Genomic DNA, 18,481 nt, shown 5'->3' with positions numbered 1-18,481 from the left:
TAACTGTACTCTTCCCAGATTAGTTTTCACTGAGCTCTTGTTCTTACCTTCTCTTCTGTGACTGTTTGAAGGGAAAAGCAGAAAAAAAAAAAAAAAGCACCTTTCCAATGAGATTCAAACATTTAAGATTTCCCTAACACATCGCACGACAAAACTGATGTTTAAAAAATTGATTAGGGAGATCTGACAGGTTCAATCAAATGTGATACAGCCTACTACAGAATAAAAACTAACTTTGAAACAGCACAAGATTGAGATGTATCAGAAAAGCAACCAAAGGAGCAAATGCTCCACGGGAGGCTACTATGGCAACGAGCTCTTCTGGGTTTTTGAGCCCCACAGCACTTGAGTCCCTCGGGAGCCCCCACCACGCTGGATGCAACAGTTATATCTGATCTGGAAATTCGCAGGAGCAGCACACGCTATTTCAAGCCCAGCATTTCAGCCTGCGCGGCGCTGAGCTAGGATGCAGTAAAGGACTGGAAAATGGCAGTGGAGCAGAAGCTCTCTAGAACCTGTTGTCACTCAAGGTTTTACGTGAAACCTGCTGATTTTAATTGCAGCCTTTTCATTGCTATTTTTTAACTTTACAACAGCCACAGTAAGAGTGTTGGAGCCAGGGAGGAGCCTGAGAATGAGAATTAGGTGTCCCCAACTGCATTTTGGCTAGTCAAGTAAACTCACATGAGAGTCAGTGGAGAGAAATGAGCATTTCTGGAGCATAACTCATCTGCTTGTATTTACATATTAATTCCAAGAAGAAACGAATCGTGCTCTATAAGTAGCTTTTCCTTTCCTCTGACTAGAAAAGAAATTTGACGATTAGTTCAGATGTTGATGATAATAGATATATCGCCATTACATGATATAAATCCTAACCCAAGCACTTTATTTTCGTACCTTTTCACCTGTAGGTCACTTTCTCCCCTCCTCCACAGATTACTCCAGGAGATTTTTTTTCCTGCTAAGCATTTATGTACCATAGAGGAAGGCACTACTTGGTTCCCCCAACAGACATAATTTCCCAGCCCTGCTGCTTTTAGCCTCTGTTTTCACATTCCCTTGCACTCTCTTCTCTCTCACTGTTATTCTTGTTGCTACCTTCCCTGCAACAGTTTATTCCGGAACATTTTGATTGTGGAAAAAAAAATAATGCAAGGTTTATTTCAAACAGCAAAGATTGAAAGACATTTAAAGATTTTATATCATCCAGAAATACCCTGCACTGTGGTCATTGCTATGCTTCCTCTACGTTTCATAAATCAGAATGAAGCTGCATTGGTTAGTGTCTTTTGATTATAGATAAAGATAACAACTGATGCATAAGATTAATGTATATTCATGAGTAGAATTATAGCTGTGCATGAAAGCACTACATTAGTGCTTGGTAATCAACATCTACTTTACTTTTTTTTATTTTAAAGTTAGCACAGTCACTAATCAAAGATAATTACACCACTGCCATTTGAAATGTTTATCAGGAGTTCTGTAGGAGGAAGAACAAGAAGTGCAATTTTTTTCTCTACAGTGACATGCAGTACTAACTACAGCTGGGCCAACAACACTGTGATTTGGCTCCACAGAGCTTATCTGTAGCCTTTTGGCATGGAAATAATAATTGCAGAGAAGTAATATTTTGTATCTGAATACAGCCTTCTACCTAAGAATCACAAGATGATAGTAAATAGTAGTAATAATAACACATAATAAACTATCGCTATCTGCAATATGAAGCACGGATGCACTGAACCCCCCCCTTAATGGCAAAATGAGGCACAGAATAGAGTAAGTTTCCAAAGTAAATAAATCAGTGGCAAAATCAAGGACCAAATTCAGATCCCCTTGTTCTCACTTCTCAGATTTTGACAACCTTCCGAAAATAAGAATGAAAAGGAAGAATAATCTCCATTCCTTCCAAACTGCAGAGGAACAGGACAGCAAGGTTTTAATTTCGGACTACTACACATAAAGTATATAAGTAAGCTCTAAAGAGGAGTGCTACACAATACTCCATTTAAAATCTGAAATACACAAATTCTATGGAGGAGATGGTGATTAAAACCATTTTCTAAATTTGGATTTGGTTTAGATAACATTTATGTCTGCACAGATTCTACGGGTGATTTCTTTACAAACCTGCTCCTTCTCGTCTTTCTTCACCTATCTCAGAAACCTCACACCTCTTTGTGCAGAAGACTCCACCCCTCAGAAACCACACAATATTTCACGTGCCATTATTTTTTTGCTAGAGTACCAGTCCTTTTTTCTCTTCTTCCATCCAGCATTTTCACTAACCTGTTATACTCTCTGATTCTGTGAGAGGGAAGACAGGGAGAAAGTTAGACTCAGCCTTTTTACGCCCATCTGTGCTCTTGATACTACGTGAAATGTAAGGAGATAATTTTTATTGTGGTAGACCTAGGATAGGAAGGCAGAACTGGGGTCATACTTCTTGTACACGATAAGATATCCAATAATACTGTATTTAGGATGAAGCAAGGAGTATTTACAAAGTCCCAAGCCTTCCTCTTCTTGAGTCTTGTAGTGTTGGGGGTGAGGGAGGAGGTGGGGAAGCAAAGAGACTGCTTGAGAGGAGAGGACAGAAGTGAAACACGTTTCCATTCTTGGTTCCCAAAAGCTACAAAATAGCGTGATTTATTCAAGCACCTCAAGCCTCATCGATAATTTGCCCGTTATTCATAAGCAAAGTTTAAAGTTTTCTGACTATCATAAAAGTATTGCAAAATAACTTAATTACTTAATCCTAGAGTCAGGTACAAAAGTTTACTTGTTTCTGGGGTCATGAGAAGATGGTTGTTCTACTGGGTTTTTTGCTGCATCTCATTTTAAAATTCCCAGAAATCCCAGAAATGTGTTCATTCTAATTAGAAAAGAAATTACACTTGAAGACTAATTTTCAGACGTGCTGAGCACCACCTGACTATCATTAATTGCGTGGGAATGCCTGCTACGTGACAGTAACAAAAAATCAGAGTTGTCCAGTCTTAACCATCGCCTCTCGTCTTCATATTCAAGGCAGTCATTGTTTGCTACATAGTTTTATAGGCTCCTGAGTTAATTTCAGGTGTCATGAGACGATATTGGAGTACCACTCCGAGTACAGAACTGCCAGAATCGTAACAATTACATTGTGTGGGCCAGTCACAGCAACTTCATACCATTTTGTTCTTTCAAAGGTTTTTTTTATGTATTGTGAAGGTGGACATATGTTTGCTCATGTATGTAAATTATTTAATTTGGCTTACAAAATTATCCAAAACCGTGTTGTATTTTTTTTTCAGCTTTTTGAACTAAGAGTGCAATAATTTTCCATTTGTATGTGGAAGAATCCTGGAATGGGAATGCGTAATCATAGTAGGTGAAAATCGTAAACTTTTAAAATTGCCTATTATACCTTGGAATCTTAAACTTAGACAACCGTCGAGATGGGACATACTGTTTTTGAAGTGCTCCCATCCCATCCGTTACCACTGAAACAGCTTTGTCCCCCTAAAACCATCCGAGGGGGAGCTATCGATGAAGTTGTACAGTACTGAAGAATGCCATTGTGGATTTATTGGCCCAGCCCTGAGGCTTCCATCTCCTGAGCCCCTGCAAAATTCTGCTTCCAGGCCTGGCAGAGCTGCCTCTGTCCTTTAGCCTTCTGGAGCAGTAAAATAAGTTCCGTGCAATTTACTCAGGAAGGATCCTACAGAATCAGTCTCTAAAACCAAGATGCTATCAACAATCTGTGAATGGTAATGATCTTCTGGTACTTTTCAGATCAGTCCTGTTTGAACATCTAGCAATAAAATTCATTTGTGAGAACTGTGCTCCAGCTCCGGTGCCTGACTTCACTTCCCATTCTGTGATTCTTCTTTTACTAGCAATTCAAACTCCAATAAAATCCCAATGAAAGCCACAGCATGAAGTTTCTTCTAAAACGTAATGTGCTGCTTAGGTTTCCTTTCAGATTTCTCAGTTGCAGACCTTAGCTCTTTTTTGTTTTGATTGCTAGCAAAGCAGCGCAGGGTTAACACATCCCCTTGGAAATCAATGGCTACAGAGAGTAAAAGCTCAAGGTCTGTTCACGGACACAACATGATCTGCCTGATGGCCATCCAGATGGGTGCCTCGGGAACAGCCTGTGCCCCACCTGCCCTGATGGCAGAGGCAAGCAGCTGCCTCGTCTGCCAGGGGCACGGACCCCGCTCTGCCATCCACAGAGGGCTGGCGTTACCAGCGGGGCTTCGCTTTGGAGGGCGGCTGTCTCTCCAGCCAACAGTCTGGAATTAAGAGCAGCCCTCGCAAATCAAGGTTAAGCATCCTTCGGAGTCCAGGCTTTTAAGCAAATTTTCAATATGTGCTAACACGGAGGACTGACAGAGGAGTCCGCCATCCCATTGCAGCACGGACTAAGAGGCATCTGTGTATCAACCGGTTGCCATATGGTAGCAATGGAGCTAGGCCAGGTTCTTCTGCCAATGCCAGCAGAGAGACCTCTGCAACAGAAAGACTCTAGCAGAAGGCAATGTAGCATTGCAGCACTTACAGTGTCCTGCGCACCCGAGGCCTGCACAGAACCCGTGCTGGCTCAACAGTGGCTAACGCTTACTGGGAAATGAACACAGATGATGCATCAAATATCTGGGAAACTAGCGAAGGGTTACAACGGAGGTAGCATAATCCCTCTTTGCCGTGCCTCACCACATTTTTTTTTAAGACCGGTACCTTCCCTATAACATTTATGAGAACACTTGGAGCTCTAGGACAGCCAGGAATACGACTGCAGCATTTCCCAAAGAACACACAATTAAAACACAATAAGGAATCACTGTTTGAAGCAGAATAATCCTTAAAAATGCTTAATATGAAGCTCAAATTCCATGATACAGCCCTCATATTAAGGTCTGAAAGACTGTGACTGCTTGAAGAATTAGCAACAGAGAAAGTTTGTTTGAACGGCTGGTTGATATCAACAATTCCCCAGGCACCAGCTCCTCTGGGTCTTAGGTGGGGCCTCGGTTTGTTAGTCTATAGCTACTGAGGTGGTGATGAGCACTGCAAAAAGAGATGAGAAACAGCCCTGAACTCAACTGCGGAGTAATAAACACATCAACATGCCACTTATAAGCAGAAATTACTGCAATCTCAGTGCTTGAAAATTAATGATGGGGGGAGGTGACACATGCACAGCATTCACTGAAAGCAGTGTAGGATTTTTATTGTCAGTATCCACCCATTTATGCTGGAAGTTCATATCCCTCATATGCATGATAATTAGAGTCCATTAACTGGGAGGGGGACAGAAGAAGAAGAATTTTCATGAATTGTGACAGCACACTAAGGGGGGTGAAGGGGGGGAATACACCATTTATTTGTTTTCCAAGAACAAAACCTCCCATTTCCATGAAAATGGGCTTAATTTAAAAAAAAAAAAATATCTGTGTGTTCAGAACCACACTATTCAGGATTTAATAGTACAGCTGCTCTCTGAATCTTCATGTCTCAAAAAAGACTAACGCAGCTGCCTGTAAAAACTGGAGTGGAGACCCACAGATGGGAACAGGCTGTCGGTAGCTTCTGAGTGGGCCGGTTAACCTCATGGGGAGCCTTGAGATGGTGGCAGACCACAGAGAACTGGATTCCCTGGTGCTGTTTAACCTCAGAGTGACATATAAAGCTATGGGAGACGCTGTGCGGCATCCCGTTGGGAAGGGGAAGGAGAAGAATGGTATGTAACACCTCAGGAACACCGGGCTGAGAAACAGCAGGTCCTGATTTCTGGGTACACTGTAACTTGACAAGGTCTATGTCCCAGTTTCTCCAGTTTCATACTGGAAGCAGGAAAACTAATGACTTTGAGTGATTAGTTAAACATTTAATCGTGTTAATTAATGCTGCATTATACATTGAAAATACGCTTCAAAGATTGACACGTCAAGACGAGAGTCCAACTGGCTCATGGTAAGTACACCGCTAAGTTTCAGTTTGCAGACTTCTACGTGGTTCCTAATTAATTAGTCACAGCATCAAAGCTTTTGTGTCTTCTCTGTCTCCTTAGCCGTGCAGGAAAGAAGTGAATTTGATGGGATGGAGGAAGCTCTAGTCAATCATGCAAATTTTCTCACATCACTCGCATATACGGTTAGGCCTCTTAAAAACAAGGTATCGGAGTCCAATCACTGTTGAGTTTCTTTTTTTAAAAAACAAACAGCCTGGAAGCCCAGGATCAACGTGCATATAGCTAAAAGCAGTTGGGCGCCAGAGAACAAAATGCAGAACCGATCCAATTTGCTTATAAACTGAAAGGCTTTTTGCCAGATCTAATAGGCCATTTATGATGATACAGTGATACAACTCTCATGTAATAATTACTGCTAATTTTATGCACCTCCTGGACTAATTTAGGTTGCACCGTTATCAAACATTTCCAAAGTTTCCACAGCCTCATAGACACTGCTCTCGCTGATAAATTTCTGGTTAGCTTAGTATGCATTTCAAAGTGCAGTGAGCTGTTTCCGTTTAGCTGTTTTAATTATGCAAGGCCATAAGCTGCTTTATGAATTACATTATAAAAAGCATTTTCATTCTTATTTCGCAATTACGCAGTGAATGTGGAATCAAATGAGAACGCTGGGGTTTGAAGTCAGATTAGCAGAAATACATACGTCTTTAAGAGAGATACCATCTCCAGGGTCAAAAGCTGCAAACGGGTGCAACTCCTTCGAGTCGACTTAATGGCAGCGGTAAATTCAGCCACTGTTTGGAAAGGTATTTACTTGCTTTGTATCCGATCGACAAAGGTTTGTGGATGCCCGTATGGCTGCTTCTTTACTCCTGCCACCCAGAATCCCTCATTCACCATCTCTCTTGTGCATGGACTAAACAAAATCATGTCCTAGTTCTCTCCTGAAGTAAAAAGTTTGCTGCCTTTTGTGTGACATCTTCTGCTGTTCAGCTGGGGTGAGGAGAGCGCAGAGACGAGGAGTGAGCAGAATTACCAAAGCAATGCTCTCGTTACCGCGAGGAGGGGGATCCTCATGCTCGTTGTCAGAGAATGGGCGCAGCGAGGATAAGGGTATCATTCTGAATACAGAACAGCAGTAATGACAAGATCTATTAAAGCTCCTCTTGGGACAGGAAAATCTTACACAGAGAACCCATAACAGTCTCCCACAAGTGAGGCGTGACATCTTCACTACTCTGAATAAAATGCTTATTTTTTTTTTTTTAATGTAAAAGTCTTACATTTTCTGAGGATAATTCTCCACACCTGTCATCCTAGCTTCAGGCAGCAAAGTCAAAGATTCTCAGAATAATACATCAGAACACATTAAAGCAAGGAAATAATATTAAAAAAATACCCAGCAATAGCAGTGTCTGAAAACTGCAATTAAAAAGAAAGTCAGTGTGAAACAGGAATGTACAACGGCGCGTTCTGATTCTTGTGCCAAGTACCTGGAGTTAGGTTGTATCCACCTATTGGGAAGATTGTGCCTAAAAATTCATAACTTGTCAGTTGTTTACTGAATTGAAAACATTCAAGGTGAGCAAACCCAGTGGATGAATTCCTAAATTTTTAGTAGCAAAAGTGAGACAGAAGAGCTCGCCCCCATCATAATACCGGCATATCCTTCAGAAGTGAGAACAATGGCAAAGAGAGCTTTTTGGCTAAGATGTGAAGAGGAGAGGGGAAGGGAAGAACAAAGAAAGCTTTTTGGAGGACCATTACCCTTCTTTTGGTAACTAAGACTCTCTTTAATCCTTCTTCCGTATGCATTAATCTCTTGAAGATATTTTAAGGAAGCAGCTTACATAGATGCTGGAAACGAATAGGCCTGTTGCTGCTGCTGCAGAACAGGACTCAGACCAAGTGATATGAAGAAACACAGCCCATGGTGTTTCTGGGACTCAGCAGTTACAGAGATGGGCAGGATCAAGCCTAAGGATCCCTTTCCATTCTTCCTTCTTAGTTTACTTTGTGGATGCAAAAAATAATAATCTTATATGAAAGGACAAAAGAAAAATGAAGACCATTCTTTATTCCAACGCACCAACGGTCTTCCTTAAGCAGGTGCTATGTTAATCGATTACCTTGGCTTTGACCTTTCTGGAGGAAAAAGTCTTATTTTGCTACAACATTTATCACCAGGCCAAAATGTCAGCATTGTAGATGGTGATTTTTAACAGCACTTGTTACAATGGCTTGCATGTAATTCTGGAAATGGAGCTTCTGACATGCTGGTAGATATGGTATCTCCTCCAGAAAAGCCACAAACGAAATGGAATATCACAATCGCTTTTCCTCAGCATAAAGACTCACAACTTGATTAGAAAAAAGGTCAGGGAAGATTGTTTTTGTTAAATATGTCTATGAAGGCAATAAAGGTGTCAGGAAGAAAGCCTGAACAGATTTTCTTTTCCTGTACTGTTGACTCTGACAGTTTCCCTGTCTTTTCTTACATTTTGTACTGATTTGTTCAATAATCCAAATGGCTGCATTCATCTGAACCATGGTGCATTATTAGGATTGCCTTCTTCCTTTCTTGAGTCCCTCTCGATAATGCCGCTTTTCAATTCATTTTTGAAAGCCAATACCACACCGAATCAATATACTGGGCGTTCTGACTATAACAACAAAGACCTCATTAACCAAAAGAGGCATTTTCCCACGTTAGCAGTCATCTTGCATACCACTTAGTGAGGCACAAATATTATTATGACTGACAAAACACTTGTCTGTTCTAATTTAGCTGTAAAAAGACTATGCTTTCTATATAGATGGTTAGGCACGTTTTGTGGGTTTGTCACCGTCAGTAGCCTCGCCAATATACTGCTGATGTGGGGTCTTTCACTTAAGAGTCAATAGCAAAGAATATGAAGCAAAAACTGCTGCAAAGATTTGAAGTACGAAACAGTGATTTGTCTTACTGGAAGCACACAAGGAAAGAGGTACAGAAGCCGGGGACAGTGAAGGAGACATCAGCCGGACTGTTGCTTTCGCCGCGTGAATTAATGACAGTAGTTAGGATTGTTCTTAAAAGATTTTACATGAATTTGGTGGATTACTGTAAATTTACAATCCTGTAACGGATTACCATTTCTTGAAGCAAGTGCAATACTGGAGTCCACTTCTACTAAGTTGACACTAGCTTGACTAAAGTGACTCTTGTTGGAGTCGGATAAGTCAGTTTTAACAGATTTCAGTCAGTTCCTCATGCTTGAAGTTGGGCCAAACGCAACGATTTACAGACTCACTGCCAGGCTCTATCTGCAATGACATCTCTTAAATGTTAAGTATCATGATGATTATGCTAAGAAATATAATATATAAATTCTGTAAACTTAAGGCCTACAAGACTAAGCCTATTTTTAGTCTCCTGAATCTCACCTCTTCCCTGGGTAGAGCATTCATTCCTCACTCAATGTACAGAGTCCTCTAAAGATTAAAATCTACTTTCAGGCTATCAGATGCCTGACGACTGACTAAGGACAAAAGGAATGAAAATAGTTAAAGTCTGTATCACAGTTTTTCACTTCCCCACTCACAGAATATCAATATGGAAATTAAAGTTATTTAAAACACCTTTGCCTGTGTAAGGATAATCTTCATTTCGCTATTGCCTACAGGTTACACTCTCAGTAGGAACATGCTTTAATCAATAAAGCCTCAGAGTTACCAGGTAGGATAATAATAAGATTCTGGAGCATCTGCTTTTCCGAAGGTCCATGAGCATATTAAAGAAAGCCGCTTTGTGCTGTCTCTGCTCCTCATCCCACACCCTTTGGTGCTGCTGGGACTTTATTAGGATGGCAACAAAATCTTTCGGCTAGCGAGGTGTTCAAAGCAGGGCTGGAGCTTCTTTGCAGAAGTTAATAGTTCAGATCATGCACGCTAATGGTTCTTAGTAAATTGATATGTTATTATTGCTTAATTTTGGTAAACATTCTTACCGGAAAGTAGTGTCTCAATTGCAGCCCATCTAAAATAAGCTCATTTATGCTAATGTCTTTCTCCTTGACACTCAGTAAATTCTTCCTAATGCATTAATTATGACTCCAGATAGACCAATGATTATTTCATATATGCTAATTAGGAATCATTTTATTCAGTCTGCCACACACATCAGTAAACAAGTGGAATGAATTCCCCACAGAGAGGATAAAAAGACAATGATTTTCCTTCCAATGCAGCTTAGAGAATTTACCCCACAATCAAGACGTAATTAGAGAAGAAATGAGGAGTCAGAAAATGCACTTACAGGTGTGAGAGACACCAAGAACATGTTCTTTCTCAATGATAGAATAAAGCAGATTCTTAGCCAATTCATCTTCAGCTAAAAACTCATTCTAAACTAATGAGTTTCTATGATACATGATTAAGAAGTGCAACCTCCTTCTACAAAGTAAATAAAAATTACAATCAAATTAGTTCCATTTGTAGCAGAACAAATTGATATGAAAAAAGTGGAATTTCAGCCCCGGGTTTGAAAAAGATACAAGGTTGAAGAAGATCATGCAACACATTACTCCCATTTCTACTCACTGAACATCAAGGTTAAACTTATGATCCTTAGAGCTACTAAAGTACACAATCCTAAAACTGGAAAAAATCTAAAAAATTAACATCACGGGGATATACATTGTTAAGCACAAACTGCTAGATCCTCATGACATAAATTAATATATATGTAGCATGAAAGCTGACAATTTGTATATGCAGGTTAGGTCCCTATATATACATTTAGGTTTGTACTTGGAGAAAAAATTACTGTGTGCGGATATGACAATTCGTAGTTTATTTTTCCTCTTCATGTCTTAAATCAGGTTAACTCATTTTATAAGTTTACACACTCAGGGCCTAGAGTCCTGCTGGGTACTTTCTAAAAGCATGAATAAATAATATAGAAGACTGCGATCTGAATTCAACTATCAATTTTGGTGCGTGAGCCAATCTACAAACTAATTTGGTCTTCCAAAATCAGATATTTCTGTGTTTGAAGGTTGACTGGCTAAAATGAATCGATTCAATAGTAACTCATAGAACTAGAAAAATAGCATAAAGTCATTATTGAATGAACAGGCCAAATATGGTTCAGAATCAGAGAATTACTCTGAATGCATACACTGTTAAGGACATGCCATTTTTGTATAAGCTCACTTTCAATCATAAGTGTAGGCCTATATGTTCATTTTTATTATTTTTTTTAAAAGGCAGATGAGCAATCGCCTGCAGGACATTTGCACCTAATACTATCGTGAAGCCTGTCACCGCAAAAGTGGGATGAATGGCATATCCCTGTACCTGCGCTGTCCTAAAAAGAGACACATACTGTTGCCTGCATGGAAACACAGTGTGAATTTTTGCTTCAATTATTCTACACTCCAGGAGTACTGGGATGAAATTTGAGCCAATTTCTGGAATCTAAAGAAGCGAATTTCATCCTAAAAGATCACAAGTAATATCAATCTTATGACTAACTGTTGTTGTCAGAAGTACTTTTATGTGTTACTCGGGTTGAAGAACATTAAACTCCCTTTCTTTAGGCAGATGAATATAAACTTACAGTGACTACAAATGAACATAGTTCATCTCCTTAAGAATATGCTGGTTCTGGATCTCATGTTTCACAGCAGCGACCAGTCGACAAAAGCTTTCAAATTCATCCTGCATATAAACTGTACTGTATAATTTCAGTTTTATTTTTATTTTTTAATATTTAACTTTGGGAATTTGAAAAACACTTTTGATCCACTGGGACACAGATAATAAAACAGACACTGAAGATATGCCGTTAAAAGCAAAAGTTCTTGCGTGAAATCATCCCTCTTCTTTTACACTACCATCATCGCACCTTTTTTCAAGCGAGGCAGCTCCTTACCCTACGGGTCAGCAGGTATACAGAGTTATTCCTAATGGTGGAAAAAAAGGGCTGAACTCTGCTAACAACTCTCTGAAACATTAAGGGAAAAAAGTCTAGGATTATTAAAATTAACATCAGTCAGCTTAGGCAGAAAATCCTTAACTGTCCAGTTAGATTACTCAGCCATTCAAACTCCCTGGAGATAAGGGCTGCTTACAGGCTGTTTAAACCACACTACGGTTCTAATGAATGCAGGATAGATAAGTTTGGAAAGCAAGCGCCTTGAAAAAAATACCAGAAAATGTAAATTTTAATTTAATTCATGTACTTTTGTGTATGGGGGCTGATATTTGGTTGGGTGGTTATTGGAGTTTATGAGAAAGGTAATGAAAGATCAGATGGATACAGTTCAAGAGCATTAGCCATAATGATCACATTGCAAGCTATTAGCCGTTTTAAATATATAAACATATAGCTGCTAATGAGATATGTGTTTATGACAACATAGCAAGATTATTTTGCCACTAATGATTTTTTAAAGAGAAGAAACTGAAATCCTGTTATCTGCATACTACACTATTTAAAAGGGAGGCCATTCCTTTAATGTTAATTTAAAAAAAGTTACGAAGAGCCAAGTTAAACTAACTTATATACAACATATTGAAAACTGATGAAACAGTAATGATGGTCCCTTGCTGGCACTACAGCAGTAGCACGCTTCACTTATCTTTCAATACAGTATTTTAATATGCAGATATATCTATCTCACAAAACATCAAATGAAGCCATGTGGAAAGCTAAATTCCTACTGAGTTTTAGTACACAGAAATAGGGGAAATTTCAATGAAGTAATATTTTTTGTCCTTCATGGAAATCAAGAGCTACAGGAAACCTTCATAATTCTATTTATATCTTCAACAACCACCTTCTCACTATCAAATGGTTTCCATGGTTTTGTTCATTTTCTAAATTATTATTTATTTTTGAAACAAAGAAATTAAAGCAAATAACTGAAGGTAGGTAAATACTTTATTAACCTCTGTTTAACGCTACACATGAGTTACTGACTTCAAGAAAGGCAGGACTGTCCTCAGCAGGCTTCTTCATAATACTGTATGGACATGAAATTTTCACCCAGACAGTTAGTACTGCAGGCACCGACTTGGCATCTGCTTGGAGGAACAGTTAGAGCGAAGCCAACAGGGATATTTTGCCACTAACTCTACTATCCTCTGCAGTATCTCACACCTTTGGGAGTTTCGTTACTCACTCGAGTTTGGGTTCTGTGTTTCTAATACACCATGATTAAATCAGCACAACGCCAGGTAAGGTGGGTTGGAGAAAGGCGGATCTCCTCAGTTCGGCGAGGAATGCAGAGGGATAGCATATTAATAAAACCAATTAGCAAAAGCCTTTTGAGTGCAGGCCCTCTGAAAATTCTATGTGAACGCAGGTTCCAACCCCAGATGGCATTTCTAAAACATGGACAGAACAGTGTCATCTCGATGTCTCACAGCTCACTGCTATACACACAAGTCTGAAATTGCTGTCAGTGTTTTTTCTATTTGCAGCTGGCATTGAGAACCTTTCTACTTTTGATATGTTTCATATGAATACAACCAAAGAAGAAATTGATTTCTTGGTCAAAATTTGCATTTATGTTCTGACATTCAACCTAGTTTCTTTCATTTGTTTATGCAAATTCTTGTTCACCACTTCTAGCGTTTTCAAGAAAATTATATCATTGTGCTCTTTATAATACTACACAGGGATAGGATCTGGGAAGCATCTGAAAATGCTTTACTACATTTCAAGTTATATTTGCTTAAGAGCACAGTTTATTTTCAAGCCACTTAGGATTTGCATCCTTGTTTGGCGGGAGTGGGGACGCAGTGCTGAGGGAAGAAAAGGATGCAGTAAAAGCCAGACACTTAATTTTCAAATCTGGGAATAATATTGTCTTCCATTGGAGACAAAACCTACTCTTCTGGACAAGACTGACATCAATTATGCTTGAATTTTTGGAGCATTCAATGTACCGGATGATAGTTTTAATTACTTAAATACATAATTGCCTGACAACTAATCCCAATCATGATTGTGGTTTGTGGTTTTTTGTTGTGGGCTTTTTAAATTTTTTTTTTAATATTTTATCAGTACCAGACACTTATGAAATGAACATTCAAGTATAATTGTTTATTTTTAAAAAAACAACTATGGTCCATTGGTAATTGCTTTGTGTGATGTTTATTGAGAATTTTAAAATTACAAAAGAGCTTAAAAGACATGGATTTAACGGGGATTTGGCACGCTGAGAGTATCATAACTTACCAAGTTTATGGCATGAACTAAATCTGCTCCTTACAGCAGTGCCCAGCTAAAAAGAGTCAAAACAACTGTAAGGCCGCATGAAATTTAAACTGAAAAGAGAAGAATCTCTCTTTTGTGCATTTTAGCTGTGACAGAGAATCCTTTCTATTCTCCATCCTTTTTACCTTAAGTCAGCGTTGCCAAAGTTGTTGTTTCTGTGTGACATTTCAGATGTCATTAAATCCTAAATCATGACCCTGTAACCTCAAAAAAGATCTTGCAGTTGATTCATAAAATGTCTGAGTACTTGAAATGCAAGTAGAATTACGAAAGTGAGAAGTAACAATGGAAAACTTCATGCAAAAAACTCTACACATTTCATTCAATTCCACATATTTAGTACATAAAATATCTGATGTTGGGATCCAGTATATGTGATCCTCATAGCATAGATAACACAGTTATCCTGCACCTAGAGGATTGCTTGAGTTATTAATAATACATTCACCCAGTTACTCTGCTTGAAATTGCACATTGTTCAGTAAACACTTTTTCAAAAGTTCCACATTTTAAAGATTGGAAGAGTTCCTGATGACTCAGGAGGAAAAAAAAAAAAAAAAGAGAAAAAGAAAAGGCAAACATCGTGCTCATCTTTAAGAAAGGCAAGAAGGAAGATAAAGTGAACCACAGGCCTGTCATACAAGAGGGTAACTGGGGACAGCCAGCATGGATCTACTAACGGCAACTTGTGCCTGATCAATCTGATTGCCTTCCATGGTGAAATGACTTGCTTTGTGAGTGGGAAGAGACATGGATGACATTTATCTTGACTGGAGGAACAGATTGACAAGGATGTTATGAAATACTGAAAAGTACTAGCAAAATATTGTCCAGTTAGGACAGTACATTGTCCAATTGTCCCAGTACAAGCAAAACATGTCCAACAGAATGACATGAGGATGGTTAGGTTTCTGGAGTGCCTGAGGTACAACGAGAGAGCTGGGTTTGGTTGGCCTTAAGAAAAAAAGACTAAGAGGGTATCTAACAGTAGTCTCCCACTGCCAGAAGGAGAATTATAGAGAGAAGGCAGGGCCAGATCCTTCTCATAGGCACACAGAGAATAGACAAGAGGCAATGTCCACAATTTATAGCAAAGGGAAGCCAACTAGATATAAGGCAAAGTGTTTTCAGTCGGAGCGGTGAAGAGCTGGTTTCCCAAGCTGCCACTGGAGATATTTAAAATCCGACCAGGACACGGCCCTGAGCAACCCGCTCTAATTTCAAAGTTGGTCCCGTTTTGATCAAGAGGTTGGACTAGACCACCCTCAGAGGTCCCCTCCAGCCTAAGTTATTTAGTGATCAATAAGGATATAATGCAGTATGGGGGCAAAGAACACAAAAGATACAATAGCAAAATAATTTCTCTTTTGCACCTAAACTCCACTAAAGTCTGTGAAAGACAGGATTACCAGAGTTGGTCTTTGCATGTCTGGCCATAAGTTTAGGCTACGGAACAAAAGATGGCAGCGAGGAGATGATGTAGGAGGACCAATGGAGCTCAGCACAGTTTAGCCAATTGAACTCACTCCCAACATACTTCCTATACTGAGATGAGAGAGGGTCCTACACTAATGCATCCTTCTGGCACCTTCCTCAGACAGCTCCTGGCAGAATCCATGCCTCTCTTCAGCTATAATCTTTGGCACTGCGTGAATAGCACAAACACAGTTTGATCTGAAGTGAGAGCTTGACTCACGTAAAAATGTCAGATGATCTGTTCGGAATATCTCTCTATGGAAGGACCACAGATCTTGAGAAATATCTAGAAATCAAAGCCATATACCACAATTCTGTTATGCTAGAAGCCGTGCAAATGTAAAATCAAAACCTTGTTGGTATTCTAAAAATCAATTAGAAATATACACAGGTAACAGCAGAGAAAATTCACTTTTGTAGATTTTGTAGATTGTAGATTAGTAAGGTGTTTATAATGTATCACTTTATAAGTAAAAAAAATTAGTTTAAGTCAAAAAGAGATATCAGGGGATGGAGAATACAAAGAAAGCCTAAGCAAACGATTGTAGGAAGAACGAACTCTTTACCTCCACACTTAGAGCTGACTGGTTTAGGAAACCACCCAACAGAAGGGTCAAATTAAACTGCTTAGAAACACCCAGGAAAAAAAGCCACAACCCACACCCGTTATTACATCCATTTACCGTAGTTGGAATAAAATGCCTTATATTGCTGGTCACATAACCAGAGAAGCACTCTATCCTGGAGCAGGGTTCCTCGGACACTGAACTCCTATCCATGCTGAGGTTCCCACCTGCAGGTGCAATGACACCCTACTACATACTAGTGTGTCTCAACCTCTTAAAATATCCAGCATAAGGGACTTTCCCATTCCATTAAGTTTATAAAATTATATCTCTTACACATTTTTACGCAATATCTACTGATATTTTGTTATATTTAATGATCAGCTTAGTAAAGTGTCTTTTCTAAAATCTGGTCTTTGGACCAGACTTTTTTCCCCTAGGAAGTGGTTTCCCTACTTGGGAGTCAAGAAGATATTGCTTGGACAGAAAAGTTGACCTTTCTTGGATGAACAGTGTCACTGGAAAAGCATTCATAGAGAAAAAAAGAAAAGTAAATATTCAGCAAAATATTATATACCATGTAGAGCAAAATCAAAAGCACACTGATTAGAAAGAAACTTTGCAGCAAACTGTAATCAAAGTTTTGATTTGGATTTTTTGCTTGTTTGGCTGTTTCAAACGCTTCTTCATTCTCCAACATAATATTAGAAAATTTAACAAAAGGAAGCTGAATGAGCATGAGGAATTTTGTAGTTGCTCTTTACCTTCTCTATCATTACCGTTCCTAGAATTTCAGGGAAATGTATCCAGCTTGAATACATCTTCAAATTATTTGGCTGAAATGCTGTGTGGCTACAAATCACCAAAATGTACTTCTCCAAAGAGAACATCTTTGGAAAAAAAGAGACATAGAAATCCTCCTACTTCCATACAGATTGGAAAACATGAAAGAAAATAAGCACAACACACAGAACTAATTCTAGTCATTCATGTCTTTCACGTGTATTATTTGAGCATTCCCATTGCTCCACACCTGCCTTTATAATCACCACAAAGTATGACTGGAACATCAGACTGTGTTCTTCTGTGATTAGAAAGTAATTAGTTTTAATTTGTTGTTAATGATAAAAGAACCAGTGATTTATTTTTTTTTTTTTTAAATATGAATCTTTTTTATTGTGATTTTTAGTAAGGCCCATTTTTTATGATGATATAAGACTACCGTTCCTGATTACATTACCCCTTCTTGTTCATACGAGCATTAATCTTTCACGGGTAACGTGGCCTGTTTCTAATGAAAGCCTTAAGCCTCAGACTAAAAGCACTCAATTTAGGTTCTTTAGAAATAGGGTCTCATTGAAACTGCATAGGAGGTTGGTTAAATACCTTGCTGTCCAAATGACTTACAAAAATTAATGGAGCCAATTGAAGTAAAAACCTCTATGTTCTTTTCTTGTAACAAAATAAGGACAACCTAAATGTAAAAAATTGCCAAGGAGATTATATAAGCAATCAGCTGCTAACAAAGCTTTTCTAAGTGAGCCAATATATCAACATTATTCAGAATTCAGGCTTTATTCAGGCTTCATTGGGAAGAGCAATTATACCAGAGAAAAATAGTAGAATTTTCTCTCTTGTTAATTAAAGGGTAGTAGTAGATTTTTGGAGTTTATTATAAGGCTAGTGAGATGTTAAGATTAGGTGTTTTCAGAACCGGAAATGAAAAACCAGGAAAACGTAGATCCATCACTTCTTCGTATCTCAAATAACTGGGTGTCGGTTTCCACACCGGCGGAGCAGTATCAACATCAGTTTCTGAACTCTGTTCTGCATGTTAAGCATGTGTCTAAATTTGCCTGTAGGGAGATCATTTCACTGCGCTTCACACTGCTTTCCAGCCAGAAGAGGCACGCATCACCTTACTGAAAGATCACTGGGAAAACCCCATCGGGACAGCAATCTAGGCCTACCTGACTTCTTTCTGTAGACTTCCTTTAGACTACGTATTTTGGGGAGCAAAATATGTCTTTGTATTTGTTCTGTATCCGATGCAATGGAGCTCCCTCTGAGATCCACTGATGCTACTGGACTGCAAATAATAACTAAAAACCTTCAAACAGAACTGGCAGTGAGGGTAGCTCTGTGCTCTTACGTGCCTGTATCAGAGAACAAAGTGGTAGTGCTGACAGTCAAAAAATGAAG

This window comes from Larus michahellis, chromosome 4 (assembly GCF_964199755.1).
Source record: "Larus michahellis chromosome 4, bLarMic1.1, whole genome shotgun sequence".
Lineage (NCBI taxonomy): Eukaryota > Metazoa > Chordata > Aves > Charadriiformes > Laridae > Larus > Larus michahellis.
The sequence above is the reverse complement of the archived record's forward strand: the minus strand, read 5'-3'. Positions refer to the sequence as shown.